General features: G+C 42.6%; 1 protein-coding gene across 2 annotated transcripts in view; it reads right to left on the bottom strand.

Moving 5' to 3' along the window:
* Positions 1-18,905, bottom strand: part of lrfn5a (leucine rich repeat and fibronectin type III domain containing 5a) — a 131,161-nt gene that overhangs the window by 98,229 nt on the left and 14,027 nt on the right. Inside the window, exon 2 of one of the 2 annotated variants that reach the window (XM_035167136.2) lies at positions 6,020-6,075. The exons of the other annotated variant lie outside the window; for it this stretch is intronic. The gene's annotated coding sequence lies outside the window, so the exon portion shown is untranslated. The remainder of the gene's footprint in view (positions 1-6,019; positions 6,076-18,905) is intronic. 2 annotated transcript variants of the gene reach the window in all.

The raw sequence follows: 18,905 nt of genomic DNA, 5'->3' as shown, positions 1-18,905 counted from the left end.
GGTGCTGCACGATCCACTGTCGCATTCAGAGGCGACTGACATCTTGTGTCCAATCTGGCCTCTATTGATGATGATCTAATGAGAGGAATCGTGATGATCAGGGTGTGCTTGTGCATTTTGAGTCACCAAAGGAATCAAATTAACCTCCCACTGGATCCTGTGAAAACATGTAAATAGATATCACCTTATTTGACACTTTCAGCTCATTCATTTAAGAGATCATAACGCGACTTCCAGGCACTGACCTTGTCAGGAAGGGGGAGTTATAATAATATCCCTGCAGTTCATATAAAATGTGCTCCCATGTGTTCCGGGTGTGGTCCCCTTCATATTCACCTGTACACTACTGACCTTAAAGGGCTTCACCAGCAATTCTGTGCATAATGTCCACATCTGCAGACAGAAGAGACATGGACTCCTCATGATAATAAATTGATCATGTGTACGAAATTTACTAAACCAACCATTACTTTTTTTTGGCAGCTAAAATCCCTCTTTTACTACATTTTCGAGAATGGTTGTGTGAGGCTAAATGCACCAGCTCTTGTACAGTATGTGAGTTCACAAGCAGCGAGGTCTGAACAGAGGGCCCTATGTAGAGTAAAAGAAAAACACTAACACTAACTAGTGTGTCAGAGGTGAGAAGACCAGACTGTGATGGCATCTGCTTTACTTGAAAAGTAGCATAACGTCTAACACTGTGCACTGGCTACTGTAGCTGAGGTGAAAGTGTGATGTGGGATCAACACTTTTTCTGTTACTGCTATCAGTGACGAGGATTCAACACTCTAACGTTTGAAAGTTGTCTTCTGTTAGAGTTTGAATCAGTGGGAGCATATTCACATGTCAACAACCCACCACATGCCTAACGCTGAGGGACAGGTGCTTCTCTATGGCTTCAGTGTAAAGTAGCTCCCAGTAGCTACAGTTTAGTACCCAATGGCAATTGGTTTAGATTTTTTTTTTTTATGGTCACAGTAATTAGATTACCATTTGTGGCCGCTACATTATCTCACTTTAAATCGAGCGACAGATCCTTTAATTTTCTAAATTACTGGGACAGGATGCAGGGGATGAAGTGGGACATTTTCAAAATAGCTAAATAAACAAAAACTCTTCCATTTGGTAAATGACAGACAAGACATTTTGTAAATGTAGCAGCATTTGCATATTTGTAACAGTGGCCGCCCATACAATCCACTGGACATTTCCCCCTGGTCATCATCACTAAAAGCCTCTGCACATTAAGCTTCCGTCTCTTTTGTTGGGGAGACCAATGGTCGGGCTGATACTGCTTTCTTTTGTGTGCCTGGGCGTGTTGTGTGTTTGTGAACTGTTAGTCTGAATTTGCATATGTGCCATGGTGCGCAGATTCCCTCTGTCTCATGTTGAAACATCTCAATTATACCTCTGCACTTTAATGTTTTCCCCCGTGTGTGTCTGTGTCTGTGTGTATGTGTGTGTGTGTGTGTGTGTGTGTGTGTGTGTGTGTGTGTGTGTGTGTGTGTGTGTGTGTGTGTGTGTGTGTGTGTGTGTGTGCTATGTGGGATCCATTATGCCCTGGTTTGTCAACGAACACAGCGGCAGGGCTCACAGCCAGGGAGACTGAGACCTATCAAATGCATGTGTGCACCACTCAGTGGGAAATAAATTCTGGCAGTTTATTGTTTTCTATCCGATTTCCCCCCAAACGCATAATGACATTAACAGGGGTACTTTTAATAGGTGACTAATGAGGGAGGTAACAATTTACCTTGTCAAGTAGTGTGTGTTGTTACTTCACAGTCATTCCTCTGGCAATTACTGGCATCACACACTCCCTTCTCTCTCTCTCTCTATGTACCGAGAAGCACAATAAGACCAAAACCACTGTTGTGTCTGTGTGTCTGTACTCTCAGCGTGTGTCCGTCTGTGTCTCTGTTCACATCATTATAAACCTAATGAAGAGGCTTGCTGGCAAAGTTAGCCTACGGCTGTGTTATTCCCATTGTGAACACACACACACACGCACAGGAGGGGTATTTAGAGAATTGGTTTCGAAGCAGTTCCCAGCTTGCCCACTGTGAACTGAATTTAACTGTACAGGCAGTACACAGGCTAATACATGAATGTGTGTGTGTGTGTGTGTGCGCTTGTGTGTGTGTGTGTAGCCTGCTTGGTTTAGGGTTAGGGTGGGGGGCAAGGGAATGCATTACATATGTCACTGATAGTCTGCCATAGGGGTAGTGTGTGTGGGTGTGTATGTGAGAAAGAGAGACAGCGAATGAGAGAGACTTAGTTCTTCTCTACACGTTTTATTGGCGTGGCCATCAGGTGGGAAAATGGAAAAATGAATCGAAGTGAGAGAGAGATAATTCAAACTGAGCTGAGAGTTGAGGGAGAAAGGGGGGGGGGTTTGGCAAAGACAAATGAAGCAATCAAACTGTGTGTTACCAGCAGCAAACAATCTTTAAAATAATCACTGAGCTCAAGCAGCAGAACCGTGTCCATGCCAGTCTGGTAAAGCAGCAGTAAATCAATGAATATATAAAAATATATATATATATATATACACACAAATCATCATAGTATTGTTTAAGTTTAACTCATTCTGAATGAATGTACATTTATAAAATGGTTTATGTGTTCAAAAACTGCTCGACCCTGAAACATAGCCATCTATAGGAGTAGCATTAGTTCAGTCAGATGACTCACATTTGCGATGTTTATTTCTTATGATTACATTAGTGATGAGAAATTATATTTAACCCCACGATCAGAGTCTACCGGTGGGTGTTGGGGGGGGGGGGCTGAATCAACAGCTAGCAATACAGAAGCATCAGAGGCTTTGACGAGCAAAAGGGAGCGATGAGAACTCATGGCAGTTTAAATAGACAGACAAACTGGGATGGTGTGTATCACAGAGGATGTGGAGGGTGGGGTATGTCACATGATTAGAGCAGCCCAGCTCAAGTTGGCTGCCTGAGCTAGCTCACAAGTGTCGCTCCATTTTAGAGCCGCCAGGATTTCTACAGTGGTAAACCCTCCTGGTAACTGCTTCGGTTTTCTCTCTCTAGCTACGATGTCAAAGTGATGTCACACGGGGCTTACCTCCTGAAAAGGCCGCAGGTTCAATTACAACCCCCGCCCCTCTGCGTGGTTTCCCAGCTATACCACTAAACACTGTCCTGTCATCATCATAAAAAACATAAAAAGCCCCCAAAACACACAGTTTCCTTGCCTGACAAATAACTGAATGAATGATTGAATGATTTTTCTCCTTCATCTTTCCTCTCCTTTTCTTCACTCCACCTCTCTCTCTTCTCCCCCATGGACCCTCTGCGTCTCCATTCGTCCTCAGTGCTGTGCTGTGATGCAAACTGTCACAGTTTCCACTCTGACCTCTGCTGTGCTGTTTCTGCCACCCTCTCTATCCCATGTGCATATCCCACCATTCCCTCCGAGACTCCATCCATTCTTTCATGTGTCTCCTGTTACCTCTCCTCCTCACATGTCCCAACTCCCCCCTCTTCTCCCCTGTGACTTAACAAGCATCTTTTTGCTCATTTTTTTACACTTTCTTTTCTCTCTTTTCCCCCTCATTGTTTTCTCTCCTTTTGTCCATCCCCTCCTCCTTTCAATTACTGTGTCTGGACAGCATCTGGCCCAGTGTGTGTGTGTGTGTAGGTGACCAGGTGTCTAGGCAGTGTTGTCCTGGGTTCTTGTCATTCTGAATGGAACAGATGCTAACAGATAACAAGTCGCTGGCTTCCCCTGCAGGTTTGGAGACAAATTAGAAATGCAGTCCCATTATTCTGTCAGGACCTTCTCTGTGTCACTCTGGGCTCTGACTGAAACAAATGGCTGCATGTGAGCAAATTATCACCATCTTATCTAATCAGCCAGTTTAAAAAGAGAAAATCTGACTTATTGATCATCATATGACCCGTGTTTTGGATTAAAGGAGACATGTAATGCTCATATTGAGGTCCATGATTTTAATTTAGTTTCTGGAAAGCTTTAAATATTCTAATGTTCAGCAAATATCCATCGCTGCAGCTCCTCTTTTCAGCCTCTGTCTGAAACACTTGTTTTAGCTCCTGTCTCTTTAAGAACCTTCTCCCAGTAAAGTCCAATCTCTCGGGCGTGGTCACACAATACGCAAATATGAATCAATCATCGCTGGTCAAAGTTCACCAAAGTTGAATTCTACTCAAAGCTACGCTGCAGATTTGCTTCACCACAGGAATCTAATGTTCAATTCACCCCTTTGCTTGCGTTGATTGGAGAGGAACAAGCCTCGCTGTGGTCCAGGCCAGTTCAGCCACGAGGAGCTGCTGTATCTATGCCCTCTCCTGAAACGCCAAGAAGCTTCTGCCAATCAGCAGCCACTTATTTATATCTCTGACGGATGATTGAGCAGAAACTCCATCCTGCTGTTTCATTAGGTTAAGTTGCCTCATCATCATTTTTCTGTGAGGTAGACTCAGCATGAATCTGCTCACAGCCAAACCAATATTACTCTCCAACGTAACATAACTATGAACGATGCACCTTTCCATTTGGGGCGCGTTGCTTCTGCCCAGTAGCAGCGTCGCTCTGCGTCTGAGAGAGAGTTTCTGACTTGAAAAAAGGAGCAAGTGAGACAGCTGAGCATTCATATGACAAATCTCACAAAATCCACAACTGCACCTCAGGTTCACAGTGAACTGAGTGACCTTGTGAAGGTCACTGCAGGACTGAGGATTCTGTCCAGTAAACAAACTTAAGCAATCAAAACATCTGACAGTAAACTGAAAAAAACATACCATGAACTGCCAAGTGTCCACTAACAACTGAATAAAACTGTTCACCAATTCAGAAGTTGATGTTTACATTGATTAGCCATTTATTTTTGTTTAAAGTTTTTCCTATGCATCCACATTTCTAACGATAGTTTGGGGATCAGCCAACATGTAACCTACACCTACACCAAACAGCTCAATGTGTCAAAGTGTATTTCTCTTTCCATTGTTAGAAGCAACTTAGGTATGACTGTCTGGTAGCTGGGGGCAGCTGTGGCTCAGGAGTTAGGGTGTGACGTCCACTAACAAAGAGGAAAGTAGTCGAACCCCGGCTCATCCCTCTGTGTGCCGAAGTGTCCTTGGGCAAGACACTGGACTCCTGATTGCCCGTCGCAGCGTGTGTCAGTGTGTGACTGTGTGTGACAGAGAAAGTGCTGTATGTGTGTGTATGTGTGTGTGTGTGTGTGTGTGTGTGTGTGTGTGTGTGTGTGTGTGTGTGTGTGTGAATGGCAAAACTGTACTAAAAGAGCTTTGAGTGGTCATTAAGACTAGAAAAGAACTTTATAAATACAGAAAATGTACTCATAGTAATTATATGAGTACATCATGACTTATTTATTATTACATACTCGTCCTGTTGTCTGATAACAGAACAAAAAAAGAAGTAAAATCAGCTCCTTGCAGCATTAACAGTTTAACTGCTTCCCTTTCTCTGTTATTGTTTTTTTTACTGAATACAAATAGAGAGAGAAACCTCCTCAAGTTCTCCTGAGCCACACATCCTCCAGGTTACAACTATTAGTTTATAATACTGATCATATTTCCCTTCCCTTGCTAATACTTCAGCTGGCACTTCCAGCGCAATCCTATCACTTAGTCTTGGGCTATTGTAACTCATCTCAAATTGTATTGATAGTGTTTTTTTAATCCTCAAATTGTTATTCAGTTGAACAGCTACCAGGCAGGTGAGAATTGTTCATTTATGAATTGAAATAATTGGAAAAAATAGATCAAGACTGTAAAACATATGTGTATGTGTCCTTACTGGTTGTAAACCGAGACAAAGCCGATCACTCCTGCTGTGATACTCCTCCATCACTTGCAATCTCACAGTAAACATGAACCTCTTTGTGTGACTCGATGCCAAACTTCCATTATGACGTAGTTGTTTGGTGAATGTTTGCGCCCTCCTCCAAGAGAGGATCAGCTTTAATGTTTTCTCTGCACAAAAATGGCACAAATGTAATGTAAATTACCTCATTGTAGTACAGTAGGGCCCGGCTTCCCCTGTGACCGGCTGGCAGCCGTGGAGCTGATGGTTGAGAGATGAAATGGAGAAAGAAGATTAGGAAACCTGATATTAAACTTCTTATAGGGTATTTTAAAGCCTCTTAGGGCCTCTCGTTCTCACTTTACCCCCCCCCCCCTTCTTTCTCCTGAAGTGCTGAATAAATGATGTAATTCAATCTGGCTCCACAAACACTCCAGTATTCTGTTTCCCTACCTATTCCAGCCTGGGTTACATTCTCTATTTTCTCATTCAGGATGAAAGAGTGTTTTCCTGTCATTGTTTATCCTGCGTTCCTCTTCTTTTATTTCATTCATCCGTTCTCTATCCCGCTCCTGGTGACAGTACTACAGGATTACGTGGCTTTTTTCCCAAAACTTTTCATACCCCGAGTTATTTACCCGATTAAAGGTGCAACATACACTGCACAGAGAGATAATGCATCTTCAGTCCGTCTGCTAAACTGCAGTGTTGGCAGTTTAGAGCACAGCCTTACTTATGAGGGTACTGCTAAACAAAAGTATCAGTACCAAAGCAAGGTCAGGAAAACACAGATGAAAGCAGCAAAATCATTCTCTCAGTAAATAAGAAAAACTACCAGCAATTCAAACATCGTTCCTTTGTATCTAACAAGGTGGTAAATACACAGTACAGATACAGATAACAGTACATTGTCATTACAGTATACATATTACAGTATAACGTGTTCAATGAATGCCGTTCATTTTTTTTGTGAACGATAAACTGAACCATTTACATATGATGAACGTGAACATGAGCTATGTTCACTCCAGCGAGAGTGAAAGTTCAAGTTCATGTGAAATACCAGGGGCGGCCGAAAATCTGTGTTTGTGTGCTCCTAGACAGTGCACACACACACACACACACACACACACACACACACACACACACAGTGTTAAGGTGACCGGAGCAACATGCAGACATGATCCGACACCATCGATTGATAATTAAACACATGATCCCAAATCATCCCAATAAAAATGGAACAACTAATCTGAACTAGTTCATTTTTAGAACCTTGAACTTAGTTCAAAATAAAAAAAAAATGAACTATGAACGGGAAATAGTTCATTTTCATCTGCATGACCTGACCTTTAAACTAGTTCATGTTAAGTGTGAACTGGCACAACACTACATATGTAAACTAAACTGCTTTGGAGTAGATCAGTTAATACCTACAACGCTTCCTTCCTCTAGTATTTCAACTTCATTGGTTTGCAGGTTTATTATTAATTAAAATTATTGCAAGGCTCTAAAATGATGACGATCCCATTCACAGTAACACAACTACTACAGGGACTTCTGGATTCCACACACAAAGCTGTCATGCCATGCTAGCTGTCCATGTGATGCTTAAGGGAGAGGAACAGGATAATAACAACCAGATTTGATTGGCTAAAACCTGCACTTGATATTTGTTCGGCTGGTGCCTGCACTGCCACTAGAAAAGATCACTAGAAAAGAGGAGCTGTTCTCAACTTCTACCAGCAGATACCAAAATGCAGCTCAGCAGCCCACGGCGTTACCACATTCAGGGTGAATGAGCAGCATTGGAGGGACTGAAGTCACGAATCGAGCTGAAAACAGCGTAAATGTGTGCAAAGATGGAGAGATGCAGAATTTCCGCGTATCTGGATTTCCACTGATAGGTAACACGATTTAGGGAGGGAGTTAAATCGGTTCAATAAATTTACACACTGTGTTCTCAGCCTCGGTTTGGAAGATGATGGCAAGCTGTTTTCTTTTATTCAACAATCTCTTGAGGACTCATCATCGTTACTGCTAATACAATAAAATACCCCTCTGTCCTCATCAGTCCATTTGTCTCTCTCTCTCTCTCTCTCTCTCTCCCTCTCTCTCATGTGCCATCTCTTTCCTCTTGTCTGATGTACTAAATAATTCATTTCCATTCTTCAAGGAGCCCCCCCACCTCACATCCCACACCACAGTGTATTCATTTAAAGCACTCGGGACAGGGTGAGTGTGCAGATCTGGGCAGCATTTGTGTGGCTGAATGAAGCTGAACTCACCCCCAGATTCCCAGGTACTTTCATTCCATCCACAAATATGTGCATGCTTATACGCGCGCACGCACACAACGCACGCACGCACGCACGCACGCACGCACACACACACGCACACACACACACACACGTCCACGTCCACGCCCATGCCGACAAACACAATTTGTTCTTTGTGTAAAATCCTCTTGCCAGTAAGTGCATGTCTTTTATTTATGGTGTCCTAAAATGTGTTTGCCTGTGTTGTATGTTCTCACATATGGTTGTGTACTGTACCGGATCTAAGTGGACGTGTGAGAGCATATGGCATTGTGTGGAGCATTGTGTCAAAGTTAGAGTGCTGTGCATCTGAGTTTCTCTGTGTATGTGTGAGATACCAATCAGTATCCACAGCGCATGAGAACAATGCATTGTGTGATAATTGGTAAATGGTCTGTATTTATATTGTGCTTTTCTGGTCTTATTGACCAATCAAACCACGGTACACTACATTTTTACATCCACCCATTCACACACACATCCAAACAGCACTTTTCTCTATGAGAAGGGGCAATTTTGGGGTTCAGTATCTTGACCAAGGGATGGGGAAGACTGGGATCGAACCGCCAACCGTCTGGTTAGAGAACACTCTAACGCTCTAACCCCTGAGCCAAAGCCGCTGTGTGTGTGTGTGTGTGTGCTACTGAAGATGAAATGGAACTTACTCAACCCACTGCAGAGCAAAATAATGTTTTTCTCTCTCCCTTTTTCACACTCTCTCACACACACACACACACACACACACACACACACACACACACACACACACACACACACACATACTACGGCATTATTTGAAAAGGGAGGATTTGTGGTCCCTGTTAAGTGTCGTTCCCCAGTTCTGTGTCACACGGTCACTTGCCTCTAGTGTAGGGAATTATGGCTCTTTGAAGGGAGCCGGATCTTATGGCTCTGTTCCTTTCTGCTTTTCAAATGGGACAGGGGTTTACTCAGTCGATCTGCAGGTAACCACTAGGATAATGATGACGATATAATAGATCTGGATTCAAACTAGATATCCCACCGATAGAATTTCTTCTTGCATGTGTGGTTTAGCAACACTAAATCACTGGTATTGCCAGACCTGCAATAATCTGCATTGCAAAAAATACACAAGGTGAAACCTTATCCCTCTGCTTTGCCGGTGATTTAACTTTACTTTGAATTTACCCTCTGTATGAAATGTGTTATGCAAGTAAGGTTGCCTTGCCTTGAATGCAATTCATGCACATGTGTCTGTTTTACAATGGGTGGGGCTGAGCCAGATATGCTTACACACACACACACACACACACACACACACACACACACACACACACACACACACACACACACACAGAGCAGACACAAGGAAGTAGCGTGCGCTTCAGCAGTATTCAAACAGAATTAAGGAGACTAATTCGTCAGCCAGATACCTAGCTGTCATTTAGCTATTCATTCAACTTGGTAATTTAAACAGTAAATGGTTATTCAAAAGTTTCCTTATAGCAGACAACCACACATCACTGGCACATAGCCTGGAGGACAGTTTAATTTCTCAAAATCAGCTCACAAATAAAAGACTGCCTGGGGGTTAACAGTGATCACAACCACTTGCTGATGATGTTAAATGGCTTCACATGAAACAATCCTGAGGGAAACAATGGGACATTATTAAAGGGCAAACGCTTACTCTGCTATCAATGTAGTGCATGGAGGGTGAGAAGTCCCCTCCCCCTTGTCCTTCTCGGAGAGGGGGATGTTTTTTCGCTGTTCAGGTAAAGGGGAGGAGCGTCACTGGCGTGGGTTTTAATAATTTAGGGCAGGCAGTGGATGAAATCCGGGCACACTGATAAAAAGAACGGCTCTCAGACGTTGAAAACGAATCTGGTCGTTCACAAACGTCACAACACTACTCGCCTCCACGCTTGATTGTGTTGCCTTCAGGCAGATTTCATGGTTGCATCCTTGTTGTGCCAGAACGCAGAGTTATCCAAATAAGGAGAGATATTGCCTTAATGAGTGATGAAACATATTACATATTTATATATAGCAATAAAGACGATGAGTAACTATTATATTAGTGCGCATGATAAAAAACGTGATATCTTTTTCATAAATCGCTGTACTGACACAAATATGTTTTCAATGAGTACGTGCAATGACTTGATTAGAACATGTAACAATCAGCTCATCTGTATTTTTCATTTTTCATTGCATTGTAAGTAGGTCATACATCATTTTAACGTGCCATAAGATTACAATAGCTCACTCCAGTCGATTGAAACCTCAGTTTCATATCCGCAACCAGCCCTTACACCCTGTCCCATCCTGCACTTACAAGACAAACACAAATTGAAAAGGTGCTTCTATTTTTCAGCACAAAGTCTTAGAAGTACAAAGTACAAACATGAGAGCATCCAGTGTCCTTTCCCTTCCTTCTGCACACTAACCCAATTTGAAACCAGCTCGGCTTATCTGTGTAGATACTGAATATTTTATGGTTGTAGTAGAATAAACACCAACTAATATTTTGTATGAAATGATGAATATCATACGGGATAATGAGTGCAAGTAATGTGGTTGTTTGATTGACAGGTGTGTCAGTGATTGTGGTTGCACTCAGCTCGTCACCTCGGCTCCACCCAGGATTCCTTGCCTTTCATCAGTTTGGCTTTTGTGGTAAGATCTATTTAATGTTAATATTATTCATGCAGGGTCTTTGTACTCCTTTGCTAAAGTAACATTCCCGTGCCTCCTGGGGCCTGCACAGCTACTGTACTCGTGGGCCCAGGTTCAGACTTCAAAGTGATATTTCGGGGGGTGAAGCCACATGTTTTCTTTTTCGTAATTAAAGACGTGTGCCTTTGTGCTGTCAACCCAGCCGGCGTTACTTATAATTTTCATACACCATTTATCTTCCTCGTAATCACCATGACATTAGTCATCTCCTACTTCACAGAAGGCAAACACAAGGCAGATCCACCGAACGGAGTCAACACATCAAAGACATCCACATCAGACCGGATAGAAATCAAAGAAAATGAAATACAGACCCAACTTTTTTTCTTTTACATTGTAAAGAAGAGCGGAGCTGTTCAAGGACCAAATCCAAGGACACAACAAGAGGAATGACGCATTAGAATTTACTCTGAATGTCTTTGCGCTAATATTCAACTTGTTTCTTTAGTGATAACACAAAAGCTGTTTTCAGACTTGAGCGCCAGGAAATCTGGGATATATCATCCAGACATTATTGCGGAGTTTGCCTTTCACATATAAAGAACACAGCAGGGGATTGTTTGGGTTCAGACGTGTTCACAACAACAGGAAAATGGAATATTTAGGCGAAGGGTGGGGCCTGGGTGGAACATGCAGAAGGCACAACATTCACACGCATCGACTATTAACACCAACAAATCTTTGGAATTTAATTATCTTTCCAAGTTAACATTTTCTGCACATTGCACAGGGAAGCTGTCAGGAAAGGTTCCTGAAAATGTCAGCAGCAGCTGACTCGGTTGGCTGCGTTCTCACATTCAGCCTCTTTGGAAATATTTTAAGGAAAACATTCAGAAAGCAGCTTAATGCTCAATGATGTGATTCTGTGTGTGAATCCTGCTGCTGCAGCTTCTCAATTGGACTATGGTGGATAGTCTGCCCTGCAGCTCCTCGCTCGTTTAACAGCGTCATCTCAGCCTGTCACTGTTTTTGTCCGAAGATAAGTTGAGTTTGTTTCTGCTTCCATCTGTCCCTCTGTCTTGCAGGCACCGTTTCCCAAGCATCATGCACATCAAATATGGCCGCCATGTGACTAAAGCAAATGTGATAATCCTCGTACATATGGCGCTCGCCGAGCACACCAAGAGGCCTGCGGCAATCGGCTAGTGTTCTCGTCCACCACACAAAAGGTTGAGTTGATTTCTGTTTTGCTGATTGGAATCGCAGCCGCTCCACCCATCTACGTCCGGAAGGCAAAATGAATATTCATACCAGTTTAGACCCCAGACATGAATATTTATATTGGTTAACACCAGATATGCAAATGAGCCCGCCAACCCAGATGGCTTCAGATCACGACATAATGATCACACACACACACGGATGCAGAATCACACTCGTCAAGAAGCAAGCAAACACACTGTGATGTCTTCCTTCCGAGAGGAAAAGACAACACGCTTCCCATCGGAAAGGAAAAGCGGAGACAAAATGGAGAGAGATTAGAAATGGCTGCAGAATTCAGCTGCCAAACCAGTGAAGTGGGGACGTGATATTGACACCAACAAGATGTGCCCCGACAAGTTCAGTCAACAAACACGTGCTGACGCGCCAGGAAAGGGAAGAAATCGGGGTAAATAAATATTTTCTAATCCATATATTTAGCTGTCTGGTGTCGGTGATCAACAGTGGCTTATTGCGAGATTAAAGCTGGTCCTCGAGGACGGCTGGCGGTGAAGTGCCTGCCAAAAACGTACCCAGGTTCCTCAAGTCTACAAGGTAGGATGATAGGAAAGATAAGAATAAAGCTTAATGCCACATACACAGGGGAGATTAGTCATTAGTGATAGTGTTGTCTACAAAGCACTGTGAAACACTGTCTCCGAATTCAAACTGGGTCAATATAAGCAGAGGTTGAGTTGGAACAAGAAACACTTAACTGCTGTAAACACAGACCTGCCAATGAGGGCTGTGACATATTCAACTCAGAGACACTCACACAAACACAACAACCCAGGACAAATATGGAAAATGAAAACAACTTCACTAGAACACATACCAGCGTTTCACACATAATGAATTAGGTCTAAGGTGGTAACGGGGTGCACATGCACGAAGGTCACTGTCACACGAAACAGAATCCAGGGGACAAGTACACAGCCTTAAGAGTGAAATTAATATAAATTCTCATGTAAAATAAACTATGTCTGACTGTATGGGTGGATGGTAAAAATGTTATGGACCATAGCATGAGCATGCAGTAGCGCAAGATGCAGGAAATAGTGCTGCACACACAAAGTTAGAGATGTTTTTATGTTGTCAGAAGTGGAAAAAGACATTTGGGTAATAATGAAACAGTGGCGGGACAAATTTGAATATGAACATACATACAAACAAAACACACTCAGACTCTCATACAAACCCAGAGCTAATAGAGACAATGTGCAAGTTTCAATAAGCCAAAACAAATTCATGCTAACATGTTTACATTCATGACAGTAGCATGTCCATTTTTTGGCAGTTATATGTAGTTTACCATCTTCAGCAACTAACTCAAGCGTGTTAACATTTGAACTCTCACTAAATCCTGCAACTAAATGTGTTTCTTCGAGGTTAACGTCATTTTAGGATTTCTCTTTTCTGATTCTGTGTAATCCTCATTAATGCACACCTCTTCCCTTCCTGAGAGAGAGAGAGAGAGAGAGAGAGAGAGAGAGAGAGAGAAACTGCCTAGATACACTGAACAGAATCAGATATTTCCTTTGAGCCAAAGCATTGCTAACAGGCTTATCTCACCACATACTGTGTGTAAACTGTGTATGTGGGGTCTTCTGAGCGTAGGTTAACGTGCTGCAGATGACACATCTAATACGACCAAACATACACACACGCACACACACACTGGCACACACACACACACACAAAGTGAGAGAGAGAGAGAGAGAGAGAGAGAGAGAGAGAGAGAGAGAGATAACAGTACTTGTGTTCTGATGCAGGATTAAGGTCAACTAGCCAGTTGTCTCTAAGCTTAACATCACCTGTGACCATGCACACGCACACACACACACACACACACACACACACACACACACACACACAGAAAATACAATCTTTGCTGTGTCACTGTCAGTTCTCTGGAATGATCACCTCAGTGTCTTCCTGGTAGGGGACAGGCAGGTAGTTAATTACCCTGCCTCACAGGACTGAATCCATTCCTGGAAAGCAGCATATCTTTTAAAGAGCACATAGAAATGCAGCAGTAATAAATCCACTGAAAATGCACTAATAAGTTTTTGCTGTGTTGTGTCTGATGAAAACAGTTGCAGTAGCATTGACAGTTTCTTTTTAATGCTGTCAGAATGAGGTCATGTGGAGCAAACAAAGCTCAACTGGGTCACAGGCTGTTACTCACTGTGTGATGCTGTGTACCTGGACCTGGTCAACCCCCCCCCCACCTGGCAGAGAGGCATTAGCGTGGTGCTCTCACTGACTCGTGCTGCTGTGCATTCACATCTTCATTTATGTCTTTAAAATGGCAGCGGCTGGTGTGTTGACTCAATATGTCGAGCAATAAAAACACACTGCTAGTCTTTAACGTTATATCGGTGGTTTCTATACAACCCAGTAAGCATTCCTTTAGCCTTTAAAGCACTGAATTTCCTTCAAGGGCTGAATTGATTTCCCAGCGTGAAAACATTGTTTTTACGAGACCAGTCACAGAACTCAGTTTAAGACAGCAAACACACACAAGACAACAATGCCACAATGTGAACTAATCCACAATAGACTGATGAATCCCATCGAGGGTGTTTGAAGCATGGTTGGATTGTTTGTTTAATATGTCCTTTCAATTATGGCTTAGCAGCGCAATACCCTTTCTTTTTTCTTCTGCAGATTTATAGATTTTTAGTTGTTACATTACATGTACAATCAGTTTTACACAACTTTTATGTTTTTTATTGCACCAGTAAAGATTCTTCTGCACTGGAAAACAATCCAGGAGATTGGAGAGGCTGCGCTCCAGTGAAACACTGCTAATCAGCCTGGTTACAGGCAGAGACGCCCTGGATTAAGCTCCTGCTGTGTCACTGCAGCAAGGTGAGGAGTCAAAATACCGCAGGTCAGAAAACAGAGTTTCAGCTTGTGTTCATTTGCCCAGGGTATATATTTATATTAAATAGAATGGCACTCAGTAGACAAGGCCCAACAGTCCCCTTATATAAATCACATTTAAATTCACTAGATCCTGATTTATATTTTGATATTGTGCTAGATAGTTTTCATCAATATCCTTGAATTCACCTCTCAGAAAGCTAGGGACATTTTGAAGACAGCTTATCTCGCAATATTAAAGAAAGTAAAAGAAAATTCCTGGACCCGCCCCCTGATCTGGATGTGCACCAAAATGAAATGGGTTCTTCCCTGGCCCATATCTACCTTCCACCATGTTTCATGGTAATCCATCAAGTAGTTTTTGCATAATCCTGCTAACAAACATCTGAATACAAATGAAAACATGAACTTTTAGCAGAGGTAATAATCATGCTTGCACTGCACACCGACCACACCCAACTGCGATCCAAGTGTGAGATCAAGTTGTACATTTCAACCTGTAGGGGTCAGCGCAGCAAGGCTTCTCCATGTAACATCTAGACTGGAGTTACCCTTTCAAGTTGTGCACTCTGAAACGCAGACACCAAAGTGAATCACCTGCCCGGGAGCAAGGCATCAGAATAACAGCCCTACTATAAATTAATTAGATGATGCATCCTCGAGCATATCCTGAAAACTGTAGCATATGCACAGCGTGTCCAAATACGTGTGCAAAGGTGAGGTAAAATGTCTCAGGAGCCTACTACATCTCTCGTAAACGTGCTGACTCACTCTGCGCTGCCGGTAAATGGTTGAGTCATGCTTTCGCTTCAACTCCCAGAGGGCAGCTAGGGTAATGTTGTACATCTTTTTATCAGCCCACTTTGTGCCAGGTTAGATAGTTGCCTACATATGGAGAGGTTTTGTGTCCATCCGTGCTGTACTTTGTATCTGTGAGTGCTCACAGAATAGCTCCCACAGGGTAAACAACTTGAGATCCTTGATTTTGCCACTCCACGTTGACCAGAGATCTGCTGGACTCCTGCTCCATCAAGGTGTCACTTGTTTTTCTTCAAGCACTCTGATGGGAAGCTGTGTATAAAGCCGTGGAGGGCAGGAGCTCATGTTAAAGTAACCACCCGTACAGGACTCTCCAAGACAAACCTAACACCCTACACCTGGAATTCTATTGGTTGGGGAATTTTGACAAACTTGTTGCACAAAAAAGATCAAAGAACTGAAGAGAAACTTCAAGAGCAGCCGTTTCACACGGGCACAGAAGCAGCGTGGGCACAAGGAGCTGAAGCTGGAGCGCACGGCATCCAAGAATTAGCAGGGTATTTTGGAGTGTCTTGAATAAAGGACAAGGGGGACGGGGGGTTGTCATAAAATTCTCCCTTTACTGCATTTTCTTCTTTTCCATTCAGACTCCAGTGCAACTCACTGCTCAGAAAAATGTCAAACTCTGTTTGCACATAAGATGTGGAGGCTAATGTAGCCTAAAGGCAGTTTTTACTACATACAGCATATGGACAAAAGCAATAACAACACTAAGGCTGATTGAAAGTCACAATCATGAACATCTCTGTGTAAGATCTTCTGCATTTGCTGTGGGAACATCATGTTATACAAGCTGCAAAGAAAGAAATGTAGTCAGATCTAATGGAGAGGGAAATAATCTGCTAACTTTAAACTGCTTGAGGCGGAATTATCATAATAAGTAACATACAGTAAGTACATGTTTGACATATTAAGGGTCATTAGGTTGAACGCACACAACTCTCAAACCCAACCCGTCACTGTGCTTCAGTCTTTTTCCAAGGTATCATTTTTTATCACCAGCAATATTTCAAAACCAAAAAACTAAGTTTAGCTACTGACACGGAGATCAATCACAACCGTGTTTTCTGTGATGTTTTTTTCTTTCTGATTAAATCCTTCACAGAATGGAGCAAGAGAAAACACATTTTGTAAAGGAGGACTAACAGCAGAGGTGTAGTTAAGAGGTAGAAGGACTTTAAATGCAGCCCGTTTATCGTGTGTGTGTGTGTGTGTGTGTGTGTGTGTGTGTGTGTGTGTGTGTGTGTGTGTGTGTGTGTGTGTGTGTGTGTGTGTGTGTGTGTGTGTGTGTGTGTCAGCAGGGTGGCTGGGAGGTCAAGCCATCCTGACAGACAGTCAAAATGACAGCTCATTATTGGGGACAAACAGCCCTTAAGGGTATGGACACACACACACACACACACACACACACACACACACAGTTTCATTAGCTTTATCCCATTGTATTATACAGAGGAGTGTTGAACTAATTCATCAGACCAGAAGCAGAGCCGTCCAATATGTAACTTTTCACTGTTCTTGTGCAAATATCACAACATTGAAACAAACTCATATGATCACTTTGTAATTACAGACCCAGGATCAGGGCTGAAGCCATGTCACGGATCGTGATTGTGGTGGCAACTGATCGTGGATTATGATTAAAACTAGATCCCTCACATGTGACTCTCTCTGAGGTTCCTACGCTTTGTCCCTGTTCAAAGTTTGTCCTCACTCTTGCTGAGGGCTAAGAACAGAGCATGTGGTACCTTGTTAAACCCTATGAGACAAATTGTGATTTGTGATTATGGGCTATACAAATAAAAAGTGAATGATTTATTGATTGATTACAACATTGATTGTTTGATTACATTATACAGCAACACACAACTGACCACACGTGTTGTTTTTAATCACATTCCATACTAAATTAGAAGAACTGGTCTTTTGAACTAACCAACGTCATACTGTCGGCACAAAGATAATGTGGTGGTGAGAGTAGAAAATCTTGGCAAGAAATTGGGTCAGTCCATGTATCAAAGGTAACCCGTGGATTAGTACGGATTGAAAGTCCAGATTTGTCATTCACCCGTTCGTGCACACATCAATGTGCAGCACTTTCACTACCGCACATCATGTGGGGCCAATTGGGGTTCAGTATCTTGCCCAAGGACACTTCGGCACACAGGATGGGGAAATCTGGGATTGAACTACTGACCCTCTGGCTAATAGACAACCTGCTCTTCCCCCTGAGCCACAGTCCTGAGCCACAGGGCTAAGATACAACAGTGTGTTTTGGTTAAAAGTTGACAAAAAACTGTTGCAAGATACATTTAATTCTTAATTCTTAAATACTACGATGCACAAAGTCTTCACAAATATGTACGTTTTGTCTTTACAGGAACCGACTTCATCACAGCTTATAGGGATTAAATAGAACAATTTAGTCTATACTAAAAAATAGGTCAACGGTCAAACTCCCTTTTCCTGTAAACCGCCAGAGGAGGAATCCAGGGTATCTGCTGTTATCTGGTCATCAAGTGCCAGGGGCTTAATCATGAACCCTGAGCAGCCGGAGCATTACAGCCAAGTTACTACCAGTGCAGGATTAAAGTCATCCATCACTGGACCTACTCACAGGGTCTTATTCTGAAATCCAAACTCTTATCTGCAGGCTTGTTGCAGCGTGTTGCTTCTGATCAAGTACATCTTCAAACAAGTTCATCAATCTCCCTCGCTGCCAGTCTGCTCAGGGCTTTCTGCCCCCCCCCGCTGTGCAGTTTTTCATTACTGCTCAAGAAATAATGAACTCGGATGCTAAACATCAAAACAGTATCCTCCAATTTTTCACAAATTTACTGGAAACTGCCTCAAGTCATATCCAAATCCTTCAGCCAAATACATCAAGGCATCAGATAGTTCAGTGTTTTTGGTGAGTAGCAGCTTTCTGAGCTTTGGTTAGTTCCAAGTAGAAAGAATAAATAAAACAAATAAATAAAAATGCAGCCAACAGCCAGGATTAGCGGGGCTGCTATTTATAGTATTTGGTGTAAAAGCTAGCTAAGTGGGATGCAGTGATTTGGAAGTCATCCCTGCTTATAAAGCAGATGGCTAAACCTTAAGTAGCCAGTGCGGGCAGCCTACGGTAGATATGATGCAAAAACA

Source organism: Hippoglossus stenolepis, chromosome 10, assembly GCF_022539355.2.
Source record: "Hippoglossus stenolepis isolate QCI-W04-F060 chromosome 10, HSTE1.2, whole genome shotgun sequence".
Classification (NCBI taxonomy): Eukaryota; Metazoa; Chordata; class Actinopteri; order Pleuronectiformes; family Pleuronectidae; genus Hippoglossus; species Hippoglossus stenolepis.
This window is presented reverse-complemented; position numbering and strand designations above follow the sequence as displayed.